Source organism: Odocoileus virginianus, unplaced genomic scaffold (assembly GCF_023699985.2).
Source record: "Odocoileus virginianus isolate 20LAN1187 ecotype Illinois unplaced genomic scaffold, Ovbor_1.2 Unplaced_Contig_246, whole genome shotgun sequence".
NCBI classification, from domain to species: Eukaryota; Metazoa; Chordata; class Mammalia; order Artiodactyla; family Cervidae; genus Odocoileus; species Odocoileus virginianus.
In genome coordinates this window covers 1-8,054 of record NW_027224563.1, presented here as the reverse complement: position 1 = coordinate 8,054, position 8,054 = coordinate 1, and the positions used below count along the sequence as shown (strand labels likewise).

The 8,054-nt window shown below is 46.8% G+C and overlaps 1 pseudogene; it reads right to left on the bottom strand.

Moving 5' to 3' along the window:
* Positions 1–416: 416 nt before the first annotated feature.
* On the bottom strand, positions 417–1,196 carry LOC110139843 (mast cell protease 2-like; annotated as a pseudogene).
* Between the last annotated feature and the right edge of the window lie 6,858 nt (positions 1,197–8,054).

The following is an 8,054-nucleotide window of genomic DNA, read 5'->3' as shown; positions in this document are numbered from 1 at the left end:
GCCCTAAAGATGACTCAGAATTGATGATGAAGGCCCGGAAGGGTCTGCTATACTTTCTTCTTTGAGGTGGACATAGGGGTCCTGCCACTCCAGGGGACCCCTTTCTCTTCTTTTTATCCCTACTGTCTTCACTGTATCCTCTCTGTCTCTTTCACACACACACCACACACTGACCTCTTTCAAAGCTGCTGGAATGCCTGATGCCGGGAGAAGAGAGAGGAGACACACACTCAGGTCTGGAAGCCAGGTGTTCACTGAGATTTATTGGGAATTCTGTGACCTGAAGGGGCCTTCCTGAGGATTAGGGACGTGATGGGGCTTTAAGGGGAAAACCAGTGGCAGATCCAGGGTGAGTGGCACAGAGAACCTGCCGCAGTCCTGCTCTGGTTTCCCCTCAGGCTGGCCCAGGTTCCCGGTTAATTCTCGTTCAGGACCTTGTCGATCCAGGGCCGGTAATGGGAGATCCGGGTGAAGACGGCAGGGGTTTTGCATTGGACTGTCCAAAGGAGACAATGCCCTGGGCCACCCCAGCACACAGAAGACGGACCCCCCGAGTCTCCCTGTGGGACAAAGAAGGAAAGGGAAAGAGAGAAGATGAGCTGGGAAACCACCCCCGTCCTCCCTGTGGTCACAACTCTGAGTTTGTCAGACCAGCCATCAGGCTCAGGAACACTGGCTCCTCATGAGGTGATATGTCTCTGATGCTGTTTCCTTTCCTTCCTGGCACCCCCTGACCCTGGACAGCACCCCCTGACCCTGAGCAGACCCTGGTCAGAGACCCCATGGGGCCGAGGGAGGAGGATCTGCAGAGGGACAGTCCCAGTCCTCAGACCTGAGGTCTCACACTTGGTCACTGGCTGATACTCCAAACTCCGTCTCCTTCCACAGGTGTCTGCACCCTGGACAGTGATTTGTGGGGAAGTATGTAGTCTGAGAATCACCTTAAATGCAGATTTTGTGCTCTGAGGATGGCCCACACACAGCTGAAGACTGTGGTCAAAAGCAGGAAAGTGGCTGCAGGCCTGGGGCTCCACTATTCTCAGCTTCATCTCTTGCAGAGTGCTGGAGGTTGGTTCCTTCACATCTGTTTTTCCCCAGCCAGCCACCCAGCACATTCTCCCGGGACGGATGAAGGTAAATTGGGGTAGAAGGGGGAATGTCCCCATGGCCAGGGTCAGACTGGCTTTCTCCTTCAGCTGTGAAGGAAATGGGGGCTGTCAGTGATGGAAACGGGCTTGGGTCCAGGTGGGGGCAACCAGGGAGGGACAGGGCAGCTGCTCCACCTGAGAGCCACTTGCAGAGGCTGAGCTGAGGGCTGCTGCTGAGAGGCAGGTTGGGAAAGTGTGAGGGTAACGGGACCTGAAGCAGAAGTCTTGGAGAACAGGGAGCAGGGAGTAGAGAAGGAAGCTCTAGAGAACAGGGCAGGCGTAGGGGAAAAAGAATTTGCACCTTCAGTAAAATGATGAACAGAGAAGTCGAGTCCTGCTAATGGGATTGTAGATATAGAATGATTTGTTCAAAGGATGCTGGGGTTCCTAATCTCACATTAGGAATCAAGCTTGTTTGATTGAAATAGAATATACACAGATGTCAGGATCTGAGGTTTGCCTCTGTTTTCCCATCACAACCTTGGGAATTATCATTACCATTGCTTTACTAATGTAGAATGTAGACTCAAACATATTAACATGATTCAAATAACAAAACTCATAACTATTATAACTGAGTTTTCAAGCACATCTCCTATGTTCCCCAGATTTCAGAGTTCTAAAAACCAAACCTATGTCTACTCCTGTGATGGCTTGCAATACATTTTCAATTCCCAGCCTGGTAGGTCTCTTATGTAAAGTAAGGCATATTTGGGATTCTGAAAATCGGGAAAGGAGTGTATCTGGGCAGAATCTGATGAGTCTGGAATCTTGAACTTGAAAATCCTTCCAATGTTCCTTTGCAGTAACAGCAGTCCATCCCCTCCAGTCTCAGAGGTTAGTCTTTTCTTGCCTGAATGATCTCTAATGGATTCCCTGAGGGAGTTACTCTGCAGGTTGTTGATAGGTTGCTTGAGAGAATAATAAATTAGTCAATAGTGATCATGTTTAAGAAGAGTCTGAATGAACTCCAGGTTCTTTAGTGGGGACTAATGCATGGAAATATGGAGAAGGTCAATGAGGCTTGATCTTGAAAGTTCCATTCATGTTGGAGTTTTCCATGATGGTAAATCTTTCTTAGCAGTCACAGGATGCAATGAACACTTCATTTCCTGAAATCACTGGTTTTGTCTATATAATTCATTTTGCCACTTAGATGAATACCAGACACCTATGCCTGTTTCATGTCCAATGAGAGAGAAGAGAATAAGGTATAGATTATTTGCTCCTTCTGTACTTTAGCTGGAACCCATCTGTGGTTTTCTAATGTTTAATTCACTTGAAAGTTTCCCTTTGCTTCTGACCTTCATTGTGTTACGCATGCATGCTAAGTAGCTCCAGTCATGACCTTTTCTTTGCAACTTTATGGGCTGCAGCTTGCCAGGATCCTCTGTCCCTGGGATTCTCCACGCAAGAATACTGGAGCGGGTTGCCATGCTCTCTTCCAGTGTGTGGCCATGATCTTCCTGACCCAGGGATTGAACCCACATCTCTTACATCTAACCTGCATTGGCAGGCAGGTTCTTTTCCACTAGCGCCACCTGGGAAGCCCCATTGTGTTATAGTCCTTAGTTATAGGACTCCTAGGCTCTCTCCCTTATGCCTAAGGATGTTTGCTTTCTTTCTTTCTCTCCTTTCTTTCTGTAGTTATGTACACATGTATGTATGTATGTGTGTATTACTGTGCTGGTGCTTGAAGGCATTGGTGAACTAAGTAACTAGCAGAGCAAAAGGTAGAGAGGAGGTGGAACCCAGTGTCTCCACGGGAGAACTCCCTCTGGGGTGAATGATGGCAGAAGAGTTTCTTGTTTCGCTGTCTCACTTCACTTGTAGGCTCACTGCACATCTGAGAACACTTGGCTTGGTGTCAGTCCCTGCCCTGTCTCATCTCCTCTCACCAGTCTCTCTGTTTATCCAGTAGTCAAGTGAAGCTGTCTCAAACCATCCCTTTCCTGTGGGCTTGGGTAAAGTCTTTTAAGTCTGGCATGCTTCTCTAGTAAACCTTGCAATGCTGTCAGTCTATCAGCAACCAGCATCAGCCAGGGCAACAAAAGAGTTCTGTGTACCTTAGAATCGGATCTGTCCATGGGGATCTTCTCTTACCTGTCAGAGGAAGGCTGTATGACATCAACTGTTTCTCCACCCTCCCACATGCTTCCATGAAGCTTGTTCGATAACGGTTGCTGCCAGAATGGAGTCAGGATGTTGCTCTGAGTTAGCATGGCCAGAGTCTGAGGGCCTGACTTCAAGGGTTTCTTTTATGCTCTCCAATGTGTTGCTTCAATTAACTGAGGGGATGCTACTCAGGACTCTTCCTTTAGCCCTCCAGGATGTGAATCAATGTTTTATCAAATAATGATTCTTCTTTCTAGTTTCTCCTTATTCCTGCATTTCCTTATCTCTTAACACAACCAAGCAGAAAGAAACTTCTCTTTCCCCTACATGCCATACATGTCTGATGTAATTTTGAATGTTTGGCTGGTCTGTTGATACTGCCATGATGGAGGGGTGTAAGCGCCAAGATCTCTTGGGAAGGGTTGATTTTTTCAGTGCTTATAAGAATGTTATAAAAGGATGAGAGGAGTGGATCTCCTAAGACAAGTATGTGTGCTTAGTCACTCAGTCATGTCCAACTCTTTGCAACCCCATGGACTGTAGCCCACTAGGCTCCTCTGTCCATGGAATTCTCCAGGCAAGAATACTAGAGTGGGTTGCATGCCCTCCTCCAGGGGATCTTCCCAACCCAGGGATCGAACCCAAGTCTCCTGCATTGCAGGTAGATTCTTTACCGTCTGAACCACCAGGGAAGCCCAAGACAAGTATCTCTGAGTTAAATGCAAATTCACATTGTCAAGGCTTGGCAAAGAATTACCTTTTTCTTACAGAAACCTTATTTATAGCGTGCATTTGGGAACAAGATGGATTACATTAAGAGCTTGGAATCAGACTGCATTGGGATCCTGCTGGGATCCCTTACCAGCTTTGTATTTTGGGAAAATTTCTTCATCTTTCTTAGGCTCCCCTTTCCCATTCATCTGTAAAATGGGCATAAGAATGATGAGGATTAAATAAGAGATGAGGGGTTAAAGCATCAGGTAAAGTAAGTATTAAAGATACTTATTACTGTATTAGCATCATTAGCCCCCAAGCTTGAGTACCCTTCCCAACAGTTTGTGTACCTCTGCATTTTAATTGGTACATTTAGACCAGTATCTCAAATCCTAAAAGACGAGGCTGTGAAAGTGCTGCACTCAAATGCCTGAAAATTTGGAAAAGTCAGCAGTGGCCACAGGACAGGAAATGGTCAGTTTTTATTCCAGTCCCAAAGAAAGGCAATGCCAAAGAATGCTCAAACTACCACACAATTGCACTCATCTCACACACTAGTAAAGTGATGCTTAAACTTATCCAAGCCAGGCTTCAGCAATACGTGAACTGTGAACTTCCAGATGTTCAAGCTAGTTTTAGAAAAGGCAGAGGAACAAGAGATCAAATTGCTGGATCATCAAAAAAGTAAGAGAGTTCCAGAAAAACATCTATTTCTGCTTTATTGACTATGCCAAAGCCTTTGACTGTGTGGATCACAATAAACTGTGGAAAATTCTGAAAGAGATAGGAATACCAGACCATCTGACCTGCCTCTTGAGAAACCTGTATGCAGGTCAGGAAGCAGCAGTTAGAACTGGACATGGAACAACACTGGTTTCGAATAGGAAAGGGAGTATGTCAAGGCTGTATATTGTCACCCTGCTTATTTAACTTCTATGCAGAGTACCTCATGAGAAACGCTGGGCTGGAAGAAGCGCAAGGTGGAATCAAGATTGCCGGGAGAAATATCAACAACCTCAGATATGCAGATGACACCACCCTTATGGCAGAAAGCGAAGAAGAAATAAAGAGCCTCTTGATGAAAGTGAAAGATGGAGAGTGAAAAATTTGGCTTAAAACTCAACATTCAGAAAACTAAGATCATGGCATCTGGTCCCATCACTTCAAGGCAAATAGATGGGGAAACAGTGGAAACAGCGGCTGACTTTATTTTCTGGGTTCCAAAATCACTGCAGATGGTGATTGCAGCCATGAAATTAAAAGACACTTACTCTTTGGAAGGAAAGTTATGACCAACCTAGATAGCATATTAAAAAGCAGAGACATTACTTTGCCAACAAAAGTCCGTCTAGTCAAGGCTATGGTTTTTCCAGTGGTCATGTATGGATGTGAGAGTTGGACTGTAAAGAAAGCTGAGGGCCGAAGCATTGATTCGTTTGAACTGTGGTGCTGGAGAAGACTCTTGAGAGTCCCTTGGACTGCAAGGACATCCAACCAGTCCATCCTAAAGGAGATCAGTCCTGGGTGCTCATTGGAAGGACTGATGTTGAAGCTGAAACTCCAATAATTTGGCCACCTGATGCAAAGAGCTGACTCATTTGAAAAGACCCTGATGCTGGGAAAGATTGAGGGCAGGAGGAGAAGGGGATGATGGAGGATGAGATGGTTGGATGGCATCACCAACTCAACGGACATGGGTTTGGGTGGACTCTGGGAGTTGGTGATGGACAGGGAGGCCTGGCATGCTGTGGTTCATGGGGTTGCAAAGAGTCGGACACGACTGAGCAGCTGAACTGAACTGAACTGAGACCCGTAGTATTCAAAATGAGTATTGGCATAATATCCACCATACTTGTTATCATTTTCTATTTGTTGCCCTTGTTATTTGTTTCTAGCCTGTCTCTAACCCTTTTCTGCCTTTTCTATTTCTATTTTTATTTTTTTAATGTATGGTTTATTCCTCTAAGAATGGAAATTAGTGCTGCATTTCTGAAATAAAGGAAAAAGGAATGCTCTTCTGCTTCTGGAAGATGTGATGGCTCCCACCAGTTATAGGCGGGCGTCAAGTATGGCACCGACTTGTTCCAAATGTTTATAGTGTTGTTCAGGTCAGACCCATGAAGTATTTTGATCACTGTATTATTTTAATATAGTCACTGTAACAAAATACTACCAACTCAGTGGGTTAAAGAGGCATCCCAGGTGGCGCTAATGGTAAAGAACTCACCTGCTGATGCAGGAGACATAAGAGATGTGGGTTCAATCCCTGGGTCGGAAAGATCCCCTGGAGGAGAGTGTGGCAACCCACTCCAGTATTCTTGCCTGGAGAATCCCAAGGACAGAGGAGCCGCTTCTCTGTGGTCGCAAAGAGTTGAACACAACTGAAGCGACTTAGCACACATGCACAGTGGGTTAAAACAGTACTCATTTTTTCTCTTACATTTCTGGAGGTCAGAAGTCTGAAATCACTTTCACTAGCCCCAAACTGAGGTGTTGGCAAGGCTGCACTCCCTCCAGAGGCTGATAACTATTCCAGCTTCTATAGTGGCATAGCTCGCATTCCTTGGCTCATGGTCCTTTCCTCTATCTTCAAATCCCACAGAGGTTTGACTTTGCATCTCTCTCTCTCTTTCTCTCTCTCTCTCTCTGCTGAGGTTGTCACATGGCCTTCTCTCATAGTAGGATTTCCCTCTGCCTGTGTCTTGTAAGGATGCAAGTAATTACATTTAGGTCCCACCTGGATAACATGGGTAATCTTCCCATCTCAAGATTTTTACCATAACCACATCTGCAAAGTTCCTGTTAGCATGTAACATTCATAGGTTCAAAGGACAAGGACCTGGATATTTCTGGGTGCCATTATTCAGCCTACCTCTTCCTCCTTCTCCTTGTCCTGCTCCTCCCTCCTCCTCCTCTCACCTCTCCTCTTCCCACAGACCTTGTGCCTCAGCCACTACAATTCAGGGCATAGATGCACCATAGCAACCTCCCCATGACTCTTTCTGGAGATGGTCCCAGGCTTGGGCTGTTGATACCTTGCATGCTTACACCCACTTCTGCTCCATCCTCACCATCCCCCTCAATAATGGGTCTGGGGCCAGAGAAGTATCTGCCAAGAGAGAAGGAGGAAAATTTCCCAAGTAGGAGAACTCAGGATGCCGGGGAGGGCTGAACCCTGGAAGTCCTCAGGATGTTTGTCCACCACAAATGTCACAATGAAGCAGGGCCATGCAAGTCCAAAAGAAAGTTCCCCTAGAATGTCAGGGTGAGTCTGGTCCCTGAACTACATCGGAGTCACCCAATTCAATTGTCATCTTCCTTCAGAAATGACACGGTGTCTCCAGGTCTTCCAAAAGAGAAATCTGAGTTAGGTCAAGTTCTCCAGAACTTCCTCTTGCAAGTGACCCTCAGTGGTCTGAATCCCATACCCACCAGCATCTGAGTTGGATGCCTGCACTCACAGCCATACAGAGCTGAACAAGGGAAATGGAAAGTGAACTCTAGCTAGGTCTCAGGAGCCTGCCATTAAAGGGCCCTCATACAGGTTTCACCACGTTCCCTAAGAGGCCTAGAAGACAGGCCCGGCCCCACGCAAGAAAGAGCCGCTACTGCTGCCCCAGACCAGGGACCGAGAGACCTCATTTTCCCACTGCCTGTCAGCCCTCAGGTCTGGGCTTCCAGTTCTTATGTAGACATAAGATCAGTCCTGATGAACATATCTGATTATAAACTAACTCTATATGAAGAGCAGACACATGCACACCACCTATTCCTTTGTTTGTGGCTGTACTGGGTCTCTGTGGCTGCAGGGGTTTCCTCTAGTTGCGATAAAGGGGCCCCCTCTCTCGTCACGATGCCCAGGCTGCTCACTGTGATGCTCCTCTCCTTGCAGAGCATGGGCTGCAGGTGCGCGGGCTTCAGGAGTTGGGGCACATGGGCTCAGTTGCTGGGGCACGTGGGCTCAGTTGCTGGGGCACATGGGCTCAGTTGCCGTGGCTCCTGGGCTGGTGCACTGGCTCAATGATTATGGCGCATGGGTTCAGTTGCTCTGTGGCACGCGAGATCTTCTTAAATCGG